This window comes from Atractosteus spatula, chromosome 6 (genome assembly GCF_055471065.1).
Source record: "Atractosteus spatula isolate fAtrSpa1 chromosome 6, fAtrSpa1.hap1, whole genome shotgun sequence".
In the NCBI taxonomy this organism is placed as follows: domain Eukaryota; kingdom Metazoa; phylum Chordata; class Actinopteri; order Semionotiformes; family Lepisosteidae; genus Atractosteus; species Atractosteus spatula.
In genome coordinates this window covers 5,132,559-5,153,623 of record NC_142711.1, presented here as the reverse complement: position 1 = coordinate 5,153,623, position 21,065 = coordinate 5,132,559, and the positions used below count along the sequence as shown (strand labels likewise).

The 21,065-nt window shown below is 40.2% G+C and overlaps 1 protein-coding gene across 30 annotated transcripts in view; it reads right to left on the bottom strand.

Annotated features, from left to right (window-relative positions):
- Positions 1-21,065, bottom strand: part of epb41l3a (erythrocyte membrane protein band 4.1-like 3a) — a 110,505-nt gene that overhangs the window by 57,728 nt on the left and 31,712 nt on the right. For 21 of the 30 annotated variants that reach the window (XM_088919540.1, XM_088919549.1, XM_088919561.1 and 18 more), the window contains exon 1: positions 19,186-19,277. The exons of 5 other annotated variants lie outside the window; for them this stretch is intronic. The gene's annotated coding sequence lies outside the window, so the exon portion shown is untranslated. Of the gene's footprint in view, positions 1-18,231; positions 18,373-19,185; positions 19,278-21,065 lie in introns of those variants that run through there. 4 more of the 30 variants (XM_088919541.1, XM_088919547.1, XM_088919571.1 and 1 more) reach the window with 1 other exon arrangement.

Genomic DNA, 21,065 nt, shown 5'->3' with positions numbered 1-21,065 from the left:
AGCCCACAACACCTCTGACACTGGTTACTACCACAGAGCGGAATCTACTCTAAAGCCTAAAAACTTTCTTAGATAGGAATGGAATCAAAAATTTACAAGATCTATAATTTAATGATAGTGTTACATCCTGTAAACAAGTGATTGCTAAACTTAATTAACGGTTTCCTGATTTTAACACAGCAATCTGACACTTTATTTCTTGCAGTGCCTTTGCAAGAAGGCATTTCATTTCTGGGTTCTTTCTAATCACGATCAGGGAAGTGATGCATCTTTGATTTGATGAAGGTACTCCTCCTCAGTCTGAGCTGGACACTGTTCGTCGTCACCGCTGGTCTTTAAGAGGCGCTGTGAGAAAATGTGAAGACCCCGAATCGAGCTCCTGCTTCCACCACTCGCACGCTCTGCTCTTGTCTAAGGTTACGCCCATTTCGGGTCACAATTTTTCAAACATTCGCACGCGCTCTACATGTGCCTTGACCCCAGTCCGCTGTCATCTTCAGCGCCCTACTCGGTTACATGCCATTGTCCCGACCGCAGTCAGATGGCACCTTTGCTGTCCTCTCGGTCATCCCACCAACACACACACAGTGTCTGGATAAAGATGAGAGGTTACACAACGAACGTTCAATCAGAACTGAGATAGGTGTATATTTTACTCTGTGGTAACCTTTCTTATGTTAACATACTGCAGAATTTAATTTTGTCTTCTTTATTTAGTGCTATTAAATCCTCCAGTGACTTAATTCAACTGAACTTCTCTTTTGTCTTTTTTCTGACTTCTTAGAATTACGATGAGCAAACTATGAAGTGTTTAAATGCAATAAAGAACTGACATGTCCTGTATTGTTGATATAGCACTGATTTGATTATTCTGTTCTTCAGCAAAAATCAAGCAAACAATTGGCATAATATTCACACACGTTCTCAAAAAACACGTGTGCAAAGCAGTCTGTCCTTTATTTCATTTTTTATGAAGTGGCAGAATAAATCCGTATCTTGTTTCAGACCAGTCTGCCAAAGGCAAAAGTGCTGCACCATACTTTAATTGCCACACCACCTCCAGTGACCTCAAAAAACAACAAAAATGCTTCAGATACCAAGAACAATCACGAACATAATCAGTGCTGCTGTAAGTTAATATTTAGCACAGTAACACATCTCATACAATTCACAAATTAAACTCAAAATAGAAAATAACAGATTTTCATAGAACTAACAGATGCAGCAAACAATATCCTCACCTAATGCCCTACCAGGTGCCAGAGAACACACAGTGAACGGATCTTTGCCAGTCTTCATTAATGGGTCAATCAAGGCTGATTTCCAGCACATCTCACAAGCCACATCCAAGCGCTTCAGTCACTCTAAGCACAGAGGGACAAACGTGTGGGCGACTCCCTGGCTAGAGCAAAGGAGATGATGGGTTGTGATGGGCTTCCTGTTGCTGTCAAACAAAAAATGTCAGAACTGCCTCTCTTTATTTTGAATACTTCACTCCCTGAAGCTCTCCGCTGGTGTTTGGATATGGAAATTCTAATATTTGTTTACAGATAAATGAAAGCTGTCCAATCGTTATCTCCCCTCACATACTGTTGACTCAAACACAAGAATTAAGTGACAGTCCAGAATCAGCCTTGATTAATGTTTATGCAGGTCTTACACATGATATTCCACAAACAAGCCCCAGCAAATATAACTGCATACCTCTTCATCAGCCGGGAAATTACCAACATCTACACACGCTAGATTCCCCCCCCCCCAGGTTCGGGATCACTCGTCATTATCCCTAACTCCTCCATCCCCACTGAGTGTGGAATTGCCAATTGTCAAACAATTCCGCCTCTCCTGGCAAGACACTTAATTCTCCAAAATGCAAACTGTCAGAGGCAACTGCTTAAGCTGTGCAGGTCTCGCCATCGGCATTACTACAAGCTTGTATGTTACATCAATGTTACATTTATTAATAGGCCACAGGCAAACCGTGGGTCTGGGCAGATCAAGCCCAACTCATTTCAGTGGCATGTGAAGCACAACGCACAGCTGCTGGGGGAACCCCGTCACATTCAAACACTGCCCAGACTTAAACTGGTCATGCCGGGACTCGGACCCGGTGCCACGGGGGGGCTAATGGGGGCATCACCCCCTCAACCGAACTGTCCCGCCCCCCTCAGTTTTGGACAAAAGGATTTTTGAACACTTTCGCTTCCTTAACCTGCACCCTAAAAAAATAGTTGTACTTTGTCAATGGTCAGATAACTACACTAACCCAAATTCCCAGTTACTTCATCGGACTGTTTAATGTGCAGAAGGGCTATCCGCCCAGGACCGGCACATATAACAGTGTCTACAGTACGTTACTGGGTGTCGACATTATTACGATCTTGTTTGCTCAGGTGGACCGGTTCCTTGCAGTAGTTTATCCTTATACTTACAATCGTTGTATAACTAGGACTGTAGGTGTAGAAGTTTGTGCCTTCTGTTGGTTTTACACCTATTTTTGCTTAACGATTCAGAACCTCGTTACTGTTGATGTAGCTGCAAAAATGAAAGCGTGGGGTATTTTGTCGCTCCAGGCAATAATAATCGTGAGAGTGCTTATTGTACTTCATCGCTAAATACCCGATTGCTCATCAGTATCTTCTATCATGAAGCACGAATCAGTGGCAGGGTTACGAGATTTGACTTGGGTAGTTGCAACGGCTCCGTTTTAACTGAAATATCACCGCCCCCCTCAGAATTTGAGATGCCCTCCTACAGATTTTTCCCCTGGTACTGAAAGCAAGTTCTGAAATGTCTTCTGTTTGCTGACCCACTTGAGAGAATCTTAAAGCTTAAAAAAAAACATTTCAGTATCAGTAATGTTTCAGTTCTTGGAGTGACAATGCATGAATATGGCCAGTGTCGATATTACCCACAAACATACCTAAGCTGTTCCTCTCACATCCTGCTACGGTGAACTTTATTAAATCTAGGCAAACTGTTATAAAATCAATCTGATACAAATGTTACAGTTTATTGCATCAGAAACATCAAAACTGGGCCATCTAGGCTCAATTTATAATAAACACAAAAACTCAAAGGCACGTTATTGAACCCTAGTGAAACCCCACAGACCACGCTGCTAAACTAACATTGTGTAGAATCAGACAAGGGACTCATTTTGACATTAAAAGGAGAAAAGCAAACCCCCTTTTTCAACCCAGTACCTTAGCAAAGATTTATCCCACCAGGCAGTTACTGGGGTGTCTTCTGACAGATGTTAAAAAAAAACACCATAGCCAAACGGATACTATATAGACAAACAGAATATATGTGAGAAAAGGCAATTTAAGATACAAAGAAGGTCACCTCTCACAGGCACAAAGGAAGAAGCAATTTTAGATGTGGAGATGATTGTCCCCAGGCAAAGAAAACAGTGCATATAAGAATCTAACAGTTGCTAGGCAACAAAGTGAGACATGTCCTAAAGTCTCCAAAATCTACAACACTTTCTAAGATGTGGCTTTACAGCTATGAACTGCAGTCTCGTATAACATCCACTAACCTCATTCCATGTACCTGATTATTTCTTTTGCAAGGAAGGATGATAGTAATGTTGGCTTACTACAGTAAATGAAGGCTTTCATAGGTGAAATTTAAAACTAAGAAAATCCTGAATTATCTGACGGTATAACTTCCTGAAACACAACTAATATGTCAGAGCACAGTGTGAATGAGGTCTGCCATGTCAAACAGGGTAATCTTGTAAAAAGAGTTTCAATATTTAATATTAAGACCTTGCCCAGAAAAGTCTGACATTGTTGTACTCTTCACATTTTACATGGTAACACATTGAAGATTCTGCATAACATTTTACAAAGTACTCACAGTCACAAAAGAAGAGTAACATAAGCAATCTGATGTCTTACCCAATATATGATTCTTGTAATCTACCTTCCAATTAAGAAAAGATAGGCATGCTTGTACTATCAAAGTTATCTACATTGTAAGGACATCTAAATAATACAATCACCAGGAAACCAATAATACCAGAAATATTGGTTGCAGCAGTAACAACAAGCATCTTGAACCAATAATTAAAACCAAAGTTTATAGGAAGCTGAACCACAAATCTGTCTCTTAGTTAAGGTCATTCCTGGTGAGAAGTTCTTCAAGTAGGCAGCTGCTTCAGCATGCGTAGACTGTAAAGGAACAAGTAAAGGTTTATTCCATGCTGGAAAGAGAAGAAAGGGGAAACAATGTTTCGACTGTGGAGCCTTCTTCAGGCATGACACCTGAAGAAGGCTCCACAGCCAAAACGTTGTTTCCTTTCTTCTCTTTTCAGCATGGAATAAACCTTTACTTGTTCCTTTGCTTTCCTAGTGAGGGCATTAAAGCCACAGGACCACAGGATAAATACAGAAACTCAGACTTTAGACCAAGGACAGGGAGAAGGAACATCATCACCATCACCTTCCTCACAAGAACTGCCCTTGAGAAATTTACCTCCTCCTAAACCAGACAAAAAAATCTTTCTTACTCTATTATCATCCAACTGTGCCTAGATAATAATTAAATAAAAGACACACGTGCTTTCTTCAATAATACCTCACTGCTGTGGATAAAATTAATCTTTGCACTTTCAGTCGTTTTATACCGTGAGTTAGGATCTGAATTACTTAAAAATGCTATCTGACACCATATGACCTAGTCTTGTACAACTGACCCACACCACCGTTTACAAATGCTCAGTTACAAAAGAAAGACACAAATGAATCAAACACGCTACACACTGGGGTAACTGCTGGGACTTTCTGAGGAAATCATGGCTTTATCCACTTAAACCTAGTCTTATGATAACCAGCTGCACTAACATACAACTACAAAGAACAGCAGGAGCACCAGACTAACAAATGCAGTGTCCATTGAAGCCTTCTGTGGAACAGACTCAATGATTAATATTGGCATAACTTAGTGACATATAAATTGAATATAAATTGTCACAAAGGGGTGTTTATATTTAGTGGGTACCACCTGCTGTAAATGACAAAACACGAGGTCAAAGGAATCAAAAACAACAAAAATCTCAAGTGGCCAAAGAACCTAAAGAAAAATGTTGATCACGATTATACAAGAAATAAGTAAAAACTATCAATTTACTGCCCTCAAAAATAAAGATCGGCAGTCAGTTTTCCAAATTAATCATCAGCTTACATAAACACCTCAATGCAGCATATTTCCATATTCAAAATAGTCATCAACTTTTATGAAAAATGAAAACCACACGCGTCTGGAGAGCACTTCCTCTCCACTATGATTCAGTTTTGTAAATGACAACCAAAGCAGTGGTGTGAAACATGACTAATGCACACATGACCACTGCGGAGACAGGAACAGTGACAACAGCAGCATGTTGCGCACATGGTGTAGAGTACATTCTTTAGGATGAACACAACACAAAGGTTACTTTGGTTCATACATATTGGCACATTCTCTGGTCTATATATACACACATGGAAATCCTTATTCAACTAACAATGTACAAAATATGTACAAATAAATGCTAAAACAAACTATTCTGAGGTTTATAAAATTTTATGCTTAAGAATTTTAACGGCCCAAAACCATAAGCCACAGAATGCAAGTCATGGTTAAAATTAGTAGCAAAGACAACTTAATGATTGAAAGCCAAGAAAAAGACAATGGACGTACAAATGTTTGCTCTAATCAGTGAATGACTAAAATCAAATGTCAAACACATTAATCACCTAGTTTGACAAAATAAGCTCAACTGGTTAATGACACCTATCATAATGACAGTTCATGTATACTAAAAAAAATATTAAAAAGCATTTTGTACTATTTGAAGTGGTAATCAGAACAAAGCCATGAGATCTTCATTAGAGCTTTACGTTTTTGTGGAACAAAAACCTATCTGATAAATATTTCCTCTTAAAAACAAGAATTATTGGCACTCATGTTTTTCACACCCTACTTTCAAAACAAGAACTGCAAAATGCCCTAGAATCTTAGCTTAGTAACAAAGAAAGACCACACAGTTACAAAACACAAATATCGGCACTCTCCAGTCCCCAAAAAACACTATTTTTTATGAAATGCAGTAAATATGGCTTGTGAAGCTATACTTATTGGACAGCGATACCACTACTAAGTTTAACATTCAAATGGCAGATAAGATTTCCAAGTGACGTAACTAATTTGAGACACAGTGTGCATGCCTATTTCTGTAACTATAAGGAGGTCTGTGGGGGGTGTCAAACCTAGTGTCTGTAACTGTACTTACAAAAAAACGAGGGCAGCTAGAAACATCACCAGAAATAAACAAAGTAAGAAATGAATCATTTTTTGTGTATCTGGACTTCAATACGCTAAATGCCATGACGACATGTGAAAAGTACTTTGCCAAATGCATACATCAATATTCAAGAAAATTAAATCTGCCTTATGTAGTTTTAAGTGCTTTTTTTGTTAAGCTAGTCACACCCTGTCTAAATCAGCATTGTCTATTTTTCCATTAAACAAGAGAAAGTTCAAAACAAAAATCAGCCTTTTAAGTTTAGGCTGCTTGTAAAACTCCAATATGCCTAACAGTTAAACATTTAGGCATATTGCTCTAGCTAGGAAGTGATGCCCAAAACAAATACAGTATTACAAAGAAAATGACAAAGCAAGGATAGGCAAATTAAACGTAACACACATGGTAGAGGCAACTATGAAGTACTTGATTATTTTCTTAGAGTCTTACAATCAGTAGTAGTAGCAGCAGTAGTGATGACTAAGTATAGGAGAAGCCTCACTTAAACCACTGAAAAGCAGCACCTACAGTTGTGAGAAAAGGTTTGGAATTATCTGGATTTCTGCATGAATGGCTCATAAAATGTGATCTGATCTTCATCTAATAATAAATAAAGACAGTCTTACTGTGTGTAACAAACACTCACAACATTTTACACTGCCATATCTTTATTAAACAAATGGTTTAAAAAATCAAGGTAATTGCTGGAAAAAGTATGTGAACCTCTGGGATAATAAGAGGGTGTCAGGTGTTCCAATCAATTCAGGTGTGGGTCTGACCTGCCCTGCCGTATAGAAAATCACACAATTCTGGTTACCTGCTCTTCACAGCAGAATTCTGTTGAAGCGCAATATGGCCTGATCAAAAGAGATTTCAGATGACCTCTGAAAAAGAGCTGTTGAAGCTCATAAGACTGGAAAGGGTTACAAAAGGATTTCTAAAGACTTGGGCCTCCTTCAGTCCACAGTCAGGCAGATAGTTTACAAATGGAAGACATTCAGCACCATTGCCACTCTCCCTAAGAGTGGACGTCCTACAAAGATCACTGCAAGGACACGCCGTACAGTCCTCAAACAGGTGTCAAAGAACCCTAGGGTGACAGCTAAGGATCTGCAGGCATCTCTTGCACTTGATAACGTCTGTTTGAGTCTACCATAAGAAAAACACTGAGCAAGAGTGGTGTTCATGGGAGGTTACCACGGAGGAAACCACTGCTCTCCAAAAAAAACAAACATTCCTGCCCGTCTCAAGTTTGCTCAAGACCACCTGGGTGTTCCACAGCACTACTGGAATGATGTTCTGTGGACTGATGAGACAAAAGTTTAACTTTTTGGTAAATGTACACAGCATTATGTTTGGAGAAAACGAAACACTGCATTCCAACACCAAGACCTCATCCTAACTGTGAAGCATGGTGGAGGGAGTACAGTATAATGGTGTGGGGCTGCTTTGCTGCCTCAGGGCCTGGATGGCTTGCAATCATTGAGGGACCAATGAAGTCCAAGTTGTATCAGGAAATTCTACAGCAGAATGTCAGGAAGTCTGTCGGTGATATAAAACTCAAAAGAAGTTGGGTCATGCAGTAAATCAACAAGAGTGGCTCAAACAGATAAATTCTGTATTTTAGAATGGCCAAGTCAGACTCCTGACCTCAATCCTATTGAAATGCTGTGGCGTGATCTGAAGCAGGCCGTTCAAGCAAGACATCCCAAAACTATTCATGAACTGAATTAGTTTTGTATAGAGGAATGGGCTAAAATACCTCCTAATCACTACACAGGTCTGATCAGCAGCTACAGAAAGCATTTGATTGAAGTTATTGCCAATAACGGAGGTTCCACTAGTTACTAAACATAAGGGTTCACATACATTTTCCATCATTGACCTTGATCGTTTAAATTTGATCAATAAAGATATGGCAATATAAAATGTTATGTGTGTTGTTCGTTAAATAAGACTGTCTTTATTTATTAACATAACTTAGATATGACTTAGATGAAGAGCAGCCATTCATGCAGAAATCCAGATAATTCCTAAGGGTTCACAAACTTTCTCACAACTGTACTTGGGGAATGCACAAAATCAATTTGCGCCAAAAGCTCTATGACACTGCAGATGTGGAGAAAAAGTGAGAAATTACTTAAATAACTAGTATTTGTAGATAAACGGATTGTGCAACCCCAAAGTAGATGTTAGCCTGGACACTAGGATTACCATGCTGACTCTTCCAAGCAACGCCATGAGACTTTTAATGGCCAGGCAATCAGAACCCTAGTGCAATGTGTCATCAGAAGGATGTCCTCAGTCTCCACATCCCAGTAGGCTCTGGCCAGGCCTACTGGGAAGAGCGTTCAACCTACTTCGAGAAAACCTAGGGTGCTACTGGGAGACCTTCCAGCATGAATTAATGCTGATCTTGCCCAGCATCAGGACAACACACATTACAGGGCAATACACTAAAGCTGCTGTCTTTCTCCTGCTCTCTCTGTCTACAAATACCAACGATTTGACTCAATTACACATCTGACAGAGACGCAGAACAAACTGCACAAAACGCCAACAACAGTGGCTTGTACCCATCTCACAGGGTAACCCAATCTCTACACTGTGAGGATTACGGAAAGTTTCCAACCTCTTTTTTTTCCTTCACCTTGAACATTGATGTTTTTTATTTCTTAATGCATCCATGTTGCATTAAAAATGTGTCGTGGCTTGAGTCACTGTATGTCTTTTACCTGCCTGCAAAGAAAGTATCCTTTTCCTTGGCTGCACTGGGAAGTGCATATTGTGTTAATGGAAAGGATTTGTTAGCAGCACATATGGGCACTGTATACAGTCATGAGTCCCTGCTACAGCAGTCATACTTTAAAACCGCATTGTCCCTGGCCACCATACTGGGGCACTGGCGTGGAATACTGGGAAATGCCCAGCAACAACTTCCAGCACCCTAATTCTTACGTGATTACATCACACTCTGAATATGCCCTAATATTTTTTTTCTGGGGAAAAAAAAACCTTGACATAGCCTTGTCCCATAATAGTCTGAGCTATTAAAGCAGGGAATCCCTCTAAACTAGAAATGTGGAAAATTAAGTAGAAAAATGCCCATCCACCCTCTATTAAACAAGCAGCAGCTTTACGAAACTACACATACGTCTTCTATCACAGAACAGGGCGCCTCACAGCCATTTTCTCAGGCTACAAATCTTCCAGGACAACCCTATAAAATGTCCTTTGCAATGCCTAAGTGCATACAGCTGTCCCATACAGCTGACATTTCTGTTAATTCCCCAGAAAGAAGCCAATCTGTTATTAAAAAAAATAAATCCAGCACCCCAGCCCCTTAAAATCAGAGCTAAAAGGACACCACCCAGGGTGACTGATGTCTGAATCTCCTGTCTTAAAGCACCAGTGCTCTAAAAATTAGCAAAGGCTGCTCATTAATCTGAATTTCACATCCTTCTACCTCACTTTCCCTGTTGTTATATTGGGAGAGTTACAAAAGACAGGACACAGGATACTTCCATTAGCATGCAAGCCAATTACCCTGACCAAGAACACAGCTGAGCCTCTTTAAACTCCGAGCTTTAATGAAGACTCACGGACCAGAGGCCAGGAGAGAGAGTGGTACCACATCCCCAGGGGACCGAGAGGAGTAGTAAGACCCATCTCACATGGGCCTCGGCCAGTATCGGTGAAAGATGCACACCCTAAACCTCCATACTAGATCTTAAATGCACTTAACAGAGCGGATTTCATATCTCCGATTAAGAAATCCCACTTGCATCATCTTAAAACTGCCCCTGAAAAAACCAATGTACACAATGAACTGAAATGGCCTGATGATTTTGTCAAGAACCAAGTTATAAAATTATTGCTCCAGATGAACAGCAAAATGCACACTGTACCAAGAAAATGTTCAGCCACAAACTGGATGTTAACACCTTAAGCATTCACTTTATGCTGAAGGGTAACTTAATGAAAGTTACTTAAAGAAAATAGAAGTGAATATCCTCAAACATCCCCTAAATTCAACAAAGGGATCCTATTTAGGTCATTGAACTTGCTTGCAGATTAGTAAATAGTTTGAAAAACAAAATATTTAAATAATTATAACTTACTCTTCAATTGGTAACCACAGAACACTCTAACATTTTATCAGAATGCAAAAGGTAAAAAATTAACTATGATGCATTTTACTATACCAAGTTACCCACTTATTTTAAAATAATACAGCCATATGAAAAACACTTAAACAATAAAAGCATATTAAGCAATCAGGTCTTCAACAACCAGTTAACAACCTCCGACATCAACACTTTAATGACTAAGACTGTTTAAAAGAAAGAACAAATATCTCACTTTTCTAGCTTTGTGAATTTTCTAGATTATAAAATGTTCTTTATCTTGAGCTTGCAGAAAAATTGTATGAACTGTTGAAGCTGACCTTCATCAAACCGCTTAATCATTTTACATTTTCTGGGCCATTGTTATTGCTTTTTGTGAATTCTTTGTTTTCTCAGAACCACCTGAGATTTTCCCTCCCATTTCAGACCCACAGTAGATACCGATTTCACAGGCAATACACAATAAAATAAACAAAGAAGAGAACAGGCGCACTCCACAACACAGCAAGACCCATGTAAACAGGTCAAAAACAGTGGGACAAAGGCCTACAAAGTTGGATTCACCTCCCTAGAATCCCAGCTTCTGCACAAATTCCTCACATATGGTAACTTTGCTGCCTATGAAGAACTTTCATTCTCTGTAGCGAAAAATGCTGTTCATAGGGTGATTAAATTAGGTATACATTTACTGGCTTTGCTGTAGCGAAAATTCATAATTCAATCAGAGGTACAGTACTCCCCCGGAAAATAATCCATCTCCATTATGTGCCAGTATTAGAGGGCCTCAGTTGCAGGAGTCCACTGTGCTGAACACGGAGTTTGCAGTATATAAATTAGACCCTGCACATGCCTCACTGAACTGAAGACTTCCCAGAGAACTCCATGATTCTCTGAACAAAAGGCTTCTGCATGCAACAAACAGCTGCATTTCAGAAGAGTTTGAAACGTGTTACTATGGTTTTTTAAAAGGATCTTAAAAAAGTTCCTAATTGTGCGGTCCTTGAATTCTTGGAAAGTTCATATTTCACCTGCAATAAACCAGATGAACCTCACTAAAATACAACAATGAAACATTGCACCCTCAACTAAATATAAATGTGTAAGAAATTATATTATTCTTCTCTTTTTAATCTTCTTTCCCCTTGTTAGCAATAGAGGTGAAGATACAGTACACCTTTCAGCAACAAGACAATAAACCCCCAGATGCATGATATGTGACCAGAACTACTGGTCCACAGAGAGTTGAGAAAACCCACACGCTCCCCATGAAGCAAAGAACCATTTACGCATGGTTCCCTGGTTAGTAGCATGATTAGCCACCTTTGGAAGCAATTTGTGTGATGCACGCTATACAGTATTGGGCAGATACTGTCTATTGGGAATCTGTCTCCTTCCTCTTGTAGAGCCTGAACAAGCATGAGCTCCAGCTGCCACACCTCATCCCAGTTCACCCAACAAATGTTCCACAGGACTCCAATCAGGTGAATAAAGCATGAATAGCACAGCTGTCACATTCTGAACTCGCAGATAGAGATGACATCTCTCTCTCTCATTATCACACGAATGGCACTATGTAGAATGCTGCCACATCAGGTATGGAAGAAGGTGAGGTCAATGCAGGGCCACGCAGCCCAATTGCCATCAATCACTATAAACAAAGTACGTAGCAATGGCACATTCCCACCCAGTGAATCTCCTTGCTGTTTGCTCTGTTGTACACTGCATTACTCTGCTCTACACTCACATCTGTCAGAGAGGCCTACACAAAACCACGATTCATCTCTAAACAGATCTTAGCTCCACAGCTGGTGAGTCTACCTTAAGTTTGGCATCAACATACTGATGACACAGATATTCGTATCCATGGGCGGAGCGGTGGCTCTGTGGCTGAGGATCTGCACCTGTGGCTGGAAGGTTGCCGGTTCAAATCCCACGGCTGGCAGAGGAATCCTACTCCGGTGGGCCCCTGAGCAAGGCCCTTAACCCCAGCTGCTCCAGGGGCGCTGTACAATGGCTGACCCTGCGCTCTGACCCCAAGCTTCTCTCTCCCCATCTCTGTGTCTGTGTCTCATGGAGAGGAAGCTGGGGTATGCGAAAAAGACAAATTCCTTATACAAGAAATTGTATATGGCCAATGAAGTGATCTTATCTTATCTCACTGAGGTTAGTTAGTTGTTCCTGTGCCACATTCAGACATCTCTGAGCCACCTGTGGAGATCCAGGGCTGTAGCATCTTCAGTAACAAAAACCAGGAGTGTTCCCATGCAACCATCTCGGCTATATACCTAATAAAGTGATCTTATCTTATCTCTTACTTGGCTCCATCTGGTTGCTCTTGTCCAGACTGATTCCAGAGCAGCATCTTTTCTACATAACACGGTGGCCAAAAACATACAAAACATTCGAAATAAAGTCTTACTAGTACATTGTACAATTTTAACATAACATCCCTTGATTTGAATTCTACACTTTTGACTACACATTCTAACATTTTGTCTCTATTTCTTCACCACATCACCTGAAAGATGTACATTAAACACGTCTCATCATAAGCACCCAAATGTTTTTCATAACGGGCTTCTTCTAGTTGAGCGATTCGCATTTTATGTTTTAACTACTTTTTGCAAAACCCTGCCTGTATTAAATGGCATTCGCCAGGTGTTTGCCAACTCTTGAATTTTATCTAAACATTTTTTAATTTCATTTAAAAAGTATTGAATCCTCCTAATTTGGCATCACTTGAAAAGGTTACTACAGTACCTATACCCAAATCTTAATGATTCATATAAATTACGAACAGCAGTGGTCCTAGTATAGATCCCTGTGGTACACCGCTAATTATAGCACCCTAATTTGCATATTAGTAAAGGTTTACTCCATGTTGAAAAGAGAAGAAAAGACACAACATTTCGACTGCAGAGCCTTCTTCGGGTGTGAGAAAGAGGGGAAGTCATGCTGAGGCAGCTACCTACTTGAAATAATTTACATATATACCACTTATAGGTACTCTTTAACATCATAAGCCAGTTCTTAATTTTATTACACACATTTCTCTGAATGTTTTCCGCCTGTAATAGAATCAAGTTTTTTAAAAGACTTTTGAAAAAGTTCTCCATGACTCAAAATACACCATAGTGAATGCTTTGTGTGTGTCCATTACTGACCATGCTTGTTCAAAGAACCCTATCAGCTCATTTCCGATTTCTTGCCTGCATGATTCCTCACTGAATCATTTGTACAGGATTTAAAAAAAAACATAAGTTTAATAAAAATTGCTAAATGTATTTCCTGTTACACTAGGAGGCAATCCCACAAAGTTTGTTAAAAATAACCGAGTCCTGTTTAATTTATTTGTATGCATATTTCTCTTTTTTCTAACCTGTCCTTTTCATATGTTCTGTCCCTTTAAGAAATCCTTGAAACCATGTGTGAAAGGTTCTGTCCAGTGCAATCTACAACCCCAGAAAGCATCCTCATGTAGTAAGTTTAACTTTCCCAGACCCAGATTTGTGGATCTTAGGTTTGTCTTCAGATTCTCCTTTGCCTACATTTTCCTATAACAGAATTGTCTTTTTCCTGTGCAACTTTTACGTTTGCATGATGGATGAGGTTTACCTTAAATGTTTACACGTCAATGGTTTATTATTCACTCGGCTATCAATGTTTTACCATTCCTTTAACAGAGTTCAACGGGTTAATGACTTAAAACCTGCATGCGCATCCATCGTTTTTGTAGTTTGAACAAAAATTGCACGGTTTGGTATTAAATTGAATTTTCGTTCGTAACAATCAATGCTTTAAAAGCTTTCTGACAAGACCTTTTCTGGCCTGTGTCTTTCATAGCTCTGCATTTTCTCAGGAATTTCTATCCTAGTCTAGTGGGTTAAAAGGTTTAAAAATTGAGTGGTGGCAGTTATTTGACCTTTTTAATAGTCCTTCTTTTCATATTTATCTGCCAGTTCAAATGCATGTATTTTAGATGAATGTCAGTCATCGTAATGGGAACTTAATGAAACATTTATTGCCTTACATGCATTTAACATCCTCCTGAACTTATTTGCCTACTCAGTTATTAATGTTAACATTGATCAAATTGCATAACGTTCCTTTGGATTCGCGTGCGCAGATGGGTTAATGTTCTCGTCCTGCCTCTTAGTTTCACTAAAATGAATGTGACTGTTTCTCTTTTGCATAAAGTTGACTGCATCAGTAACTTCTCAAGAGGTGTTTAAAGAGATAGACAGCCCTGTTCTCTGTTTACTCAACCAAATGTTAAAATGTCACTTGGAAGCCAATGGATGACATTAAAAGAGACATATTCTCATAAACATGCTGTCCACAGATATGCCTTCCTGGTGGAAAAGGTAAACAAACCTTTTCAAGGAATTAAATTCTCTTTTCTGAAGTTGTCATCCTTTTCATTTCCTCTGGGCAAAATGGTGTTAAAATTGACTGGCCTGGAAAAGGTCAATTTAATTTCAAGTAAAATAAATTATTCTTATTCTGCATGCTGTTGTGGCTGGAGCCAGGGGTAGCAGCAGTATCCTAGCTGTGCTCTAGTGGACATAACTGTGTAGATCTTAGGAAAATCCTGCTGGAATCAATTAAAACTAAAATAAATTACATAATTTAGTGGTTAAAGCAAAGTTTTAAGTCTTAATGATACTGCAACATTTTAGTATATAACAAACTTATTGGAACAACTTTGCAATAATAGGTTGTCACCACCAAATAATCGGCGAGTTTGGAGTCTTTGGCTGTAAACTGCTCACAGAAGAAGCGAAGACGGCAAAAAGCCACACAAGTCACACACTGTTAATCAGTACATGAACGCATCTAGCAGTGTTACTGGAGATAGTCAAAACTAGCAGTATTAACACTAAGCACAACACTGTAGAAAAATCTTCCCGATCTTCAGATTACCTAATTATTCATCAATTTTTTTATTATGCAGCCTTGCTTCGTAACTAAAGGGTTTGAATGACATCAGTATTCCTTAAATACAATCAGCTCAATTTGCAGTCTCCTGCTTCTGCTTTACCTGCTAGGAGCACACACACAGAAGCGTGCAGGATGTAACACCGATGTACAGTACGCTATAAAATTATACGAATAGTGGAAACATTCTTCACCTTTAATTATGCTTTTGAGAATCTAAATTGTAACCAATAAAGCTGTTTTAAAACTTCTCCATTTATGATCATATCAAAAGAAAGAAGACAGACAGCAGTTTTACCGCTCTGTAGCCTGATCTCATTAGATCTTGGAGGCAGAGCAAGGCTGGGCCCAGCCAGCACTGGTATGGTCGACCAGTAGGTGGCGCTTTTCACTGTGGATCAGAAACTTCAAACGAAGGAAACAGTGTGGTGAAAGGGGATACTGTGGTGTATGTGGAGCTGTTCTTATAACAGGACCTTAAAATAAAGTCCTCACATCTTGGTGATCAAAGAGCTCATTAGAAATGTTTGTAAAAGAGCATTAACGCCCGTGTCCAAACTACTGTATATTTGGACTGCAGGAGCAGGGAGCAACACCTCAGTAAAACAGATAAAAGTGAGTTCACTCCTACGTGGGATCCTTTGGCATGAAATTAATTGCATTCACGGATCAATTATTGTGACTATGTATCCATGCAGTATGTAACCTCTATATCTTGTGATCTTGTGTGCGGAGCTACAATATGGGTAAGACAAATATTGCATGGGAACGGATTGCAACATTTTAACCTAAACCTAACTGACAGAATGCAGTGTGCATGTCTAACTACTTATTAAATTCTAAATATAAGAACTCAGCCTTCTTAAATCAGGATTTATTGAGAGCATCCTGTAATATGCCACAAATATAATTAAAAACAGAGCTGTGCTGGCTTATTTTTGGTTAGAAATAACTGTGTTCTTTAGCTAATAAGATCTAAAATTACAATGTTTTAATCTTGAATTAATCTAAAGCAGATGATTTGAACCTTTTTAAGAGCCGATTCCAGAACAGTACATTAAATCAGGTACCTTCCCCATTCTTGTTGACACCTGCAGTAAGCTTGACTGTGACAGTGATTTGCCAGACTTGCTGTGTGCTACAGTCTGTATTATAAGCTTTGCACTATGGGAAGCACCAGAAATTCCAGCTTCCTCATTCTTATAACATTTTACATTTTCATCTGTTCAAGGCAAATGATTAAGAAACAAAAAATAAACTGACTGTGCAATTCCCCTCTTCGCAAATGATCTCATCCTTTTCATTTTTCTCTCCCTATCCCTATTCCCATCTGTGTCACCACAGCGTTCAAGGACTGTGGAAATACCTGCCATGTGACATCAGCATTTAGGTCAAAATGAAGCGTATTATAACGGAAAACAGACACAGCAGTACTTAAAAATAGGTGAGACCTGAAATACAAAGTAAATGAGTACATTTCTTACAGATCTGAAATACCCATTTATTTATAGGCAGGTCTACAGAATAGTTAATTTAGTAGGACTTGATATGGAAATTTTTTTTTTTTTCAGGTGAACCGAAGTAAAAGGAGAAAGCAAACTGGATATTAATATTACATGTTAATAGTACGCTACGGCTTTTTCTATAAAGATAAAAGTCCATCCGGATATTGGGTTTTTTTCTTTCCTGTATACCTGAAAAAAAAAAATCAGATAAGGTCTTTGATCTAATTCCACAGCAACACAGACTGGCCCCGTTAATTTTTAATGCCGTTTCTGTCTCCCTTGTGAACACATTTGTCAAGGGCGTTCTGTCAGCCTGCTTAGGTGCTGTAAAAGTACATTTGATGAATACACTCAGACCTTTCTCTCTGCGATTAATATAACAGGCATGGCTTCATTTCACGGGAGGAGGACCACTAGCAAAACCATATGTAGTTCTGATGGCCATTTACTTCAGAGAAGTTGAAATGTTTTATAATTGACAGTACATGGGAGAACAGCCCACCGTGCCCAGTGGCACAGTGTACGGTAATTCGTGAGCAGACGTGCGAGTTCACGTTGTTTCTGCCGAGCCTCAGGGCGGACCCGAGAAGAAAGGAGGAAAAGCATAAGTCAAAATGGCCAGCTGTCAGGAGGACAAATATTAGCCAGACCCTCAGGATCAAGAGACCCTCGCTGCTTAGATAAGAGAGACATCCACAACAAGAAACACTTTCAATTAATTCATCTCCTTTATCGAATGCAGCATTGCTTCCGGCGTAAAGATAACTTCTGGGTTCAAGCGTGTCGATTTTTTTTTTGCACAAAAACATTAACCAAAACATATAAATGTTTTGTGAATGACTTCGCAGAAAGAAGACATCTATTCGCTCTGGTCTGCGCTGTAAGAGGTACTTCACCTTCTTAACCTGAAGCCAGGCTCATCATTGCAGTAAAATCAGAATGTACTGTATATATTCTGTACTTAGCAGTTGAAGGTTAACACTTTTCCACTCTCCCCTTCGTTTAAAAAAAAAGATCTTCTCGGGTAATTGATCGCTAGTTTCCAAGCAATCCACTCTAGCTTTAGAAAAATTAAGTGGGTGGTCTCATTATCGATGCAATACAATTAATACAAATTCTTCCAAGGCAAGCAGTAGGGATTTTGAATGTACATGTTAAAAAGTCACACAAAAGTCCGTATAAAATCGCAACACCGAGGTTAGTTACGTGAAACGCTGAGTAACAGGCAGAAAAACAATTTCTATCAAAACAAACGAGTATATTGCCGAGGCTGGAAAATTAATCAAAACGCGGCTTAAATATCGCCCGTCTCTCCGCCGATTTTCCCCTCATTTAATGAAAACCATCTGGTTTCCCAGAGACTTACCAATAACTGGCTATTTCATCCAGACTGCTCCCTTGTTTTTTCACCGTACACTGGTAGCATGGAGTATTAGTGGCCGGGGGGGAGTCACGGGGTGTCACGACTGAGCGTTTTTCACACACGTACAGAGAATATAGGTGTGTATTTCTATTTGATGCAAAAAATGCCAAGTCAGACGGGGGGGCGGTGGAGTGAGTATGCTGTGACTTGCAGAGGTTCACATCTCCCGGTTACTACATCCAAACCACACCCACCGCATTGCAGAACTAACACACAAGAGCACCGCTGGGGTGTCGTGTCAGGTCTGAAGTGACCGAAAGCAGGAGAGTCGCACTGGACATCCGAGGCGACGACTCGCGCACTTCAGCCTCTAAAAATACTGAAGCCAACAAACGAGCTATAAACCCCTGCCGTTATTAGCTAAAACATCGTCTTCATTTTTTTTTTTACTAACGGATACAAGAAAAACTTTTTCAAGTGCTCCGCACTGAAATAAACTCAGTGACCGGAGTCTCTTTTTTTCCGCTAAATGAATTCCCTGCTGCTACTTTACAGCTTCTAAATGTATCAAAGTATCAACCACAGATTTTTCTTCCTGCGGCGACAACATCGAGTGCAAGGATATATTTAAATAGCCACAGTAGACGTTAACATAGGCAAAAAAAAAAACGCACACGCAAACACACACACACACAATCTGGCACATCTAAAGGAATCGCACTGATTTGCCCGAAGAGATTTATTTTGTGGGGAGAAAAAAAAAACAGGACGCACATACTGTCACAGTATCAGGGCGATGCATGCCCAGGAAATGTACAGTATGCCCCCTTCCCTACCTCATTCCTGCAACACCGCTACAAAAATTCTCGTTTTCGCTTTGACACTTTCGATGCAACACAACGTGAGCCCGCAGATCCATTTTTTTTTTTTGCATTCGATAAGTTGCTAGCTTTTTACCGGGTATCCCGTGTCCCCGCTCGGCTGATGAGGCTGCAGCTCAGTCCGCTCTCTGCTCGCCAGCTGTGTCACCGCCAGCGCCAGCGGGCTGAGCAGGAGATACGGGACAGCGCGGCATTCTGGGATACACGAGGACAGCCAGCGCACCCTCTGCTTATTCTAGCAGAAGATGCGGGAGCGAATGAGAGCCCACCTCCGGGATGAGTCACGGCCGGTACGAGCGACCCACACGCGTGTTGCAGGACCTTGCGGTGCGAGGGATGGCCACCGAAATAACCCAAAACGAACACGGCGCCGAAGCAAAGCAAACCCGGTTCGACTTAAAATACACTTAGACGGTCTCGAGTGGAACTTGGGATGCCCACTTCTCCCGAGCAGAGTTATCTGCTGGGCCAAATAAGCAGTTTACTCGGGTTTTTTTTTTTAATTTCCGAGAACTGAACGTCTGAAATTAGACATGTTCTTCTTTCAAAAATAAAGATGTCCTTGAACAGATTTTCGGAGTCATTTTTTGTAATTCAGGGCAGCAAAGCTATATATTTTGGAACACGCTGAACGTTTGAATTTAAATTCGCTTAATAAGCTTTAACAGCTTTTAAAAAAATGTCCCTGGGTCAGTTTCCTGCACTGTGTTCCTGGCCACGATGGGTTAAAAGGACATATGTTATTTCAACAGCACCCGCCAGCTGCAGTGTTCATTCATGTATAATTAAACTCTTGTAACTAATTGCACAAATTTAGTCTTCACAAATTCTAAATGAACCCTGGCAAAGGCAAAGAGCTGCTTAACTGACAGAAATTCCTTTCTTGGTTTGTTCTCAATCTTGACGAACCATACCATGTGTACAGTATCGCAGCATACAGTACATTCTACTTGCATTTTTTCCATTATCCTCTACGCATTACATTGTATTCAATTTATAAATGATTCGGCATCATTAAGATTCATTAAATATAATGTCAGAATTTTTGGGGGGTGTATAACAGGGTTCATAGAGTCCAGGGGGCCTGTTACAGTGAAATCATTTGAACACTATGACATCTTACACAGCAGGACCTGTAAAACTCCCCCTTGCCAAAATCTGCAGCAAGCTTAGAATCTGATAGGCTCTTGCCTATCCACAGGTCCAAGGCATGGCATTAATGTAGTGCGTGTGGTTGAATCTCAAATCCTAGCTGCTGTCTCATGTACTTTCAAGTGCCTGACCTACACAGCCAAGATAAATGCTACATCCAGTACCAAAAGGCCTACACCCCTACAGTGGAGATCATTCAAATACTCGAGAAAGCTAGGGAATGACATTAACGTGACACCCTCGTCTTCCACTGCAGGACCTGCTACAATCACACGGTGTGGACAGGCCATCATGAGGACTAGAGGACCATATCCCAGTCCGAAAGCCAGCAGTCCATTCCAGGTAGAACACGTCTTTATGGCTCCGTCTTGAGAAGCACATGTACTGTGATATTTTATGCATCGAGTGCTCAAGCACACCACACAACCGCACCTGCTGAGGTACCATCTTCCAGAAACTCCTGCTGCCTTTGAACAGATGACCATGGCCATAGGGGTTAGAAGGAACCTGAGAACTTTTATTTACTGGTGAGACATTACAGGTGCTACACAAGCTGCCAACTGTGGTCCAGATCACACACACACCACACGACGTCGGATAGCTATGCTTTGTCAGACCTGGTGTTCGCTACTGTGACCCTCAACAAGAGGGTAACTTCAAGGTTAAGTTTTAGGATGTATTGGAGGCAAAATAAAATCCACTTCAATATAAACTGTACAGAAAGTCATTCAAAGCCTTCCCAGCAAAGCTTTTATAGTGATACTGGGTGGATGGTGTTCATCAAGAAAGCCTGCATTATGGACT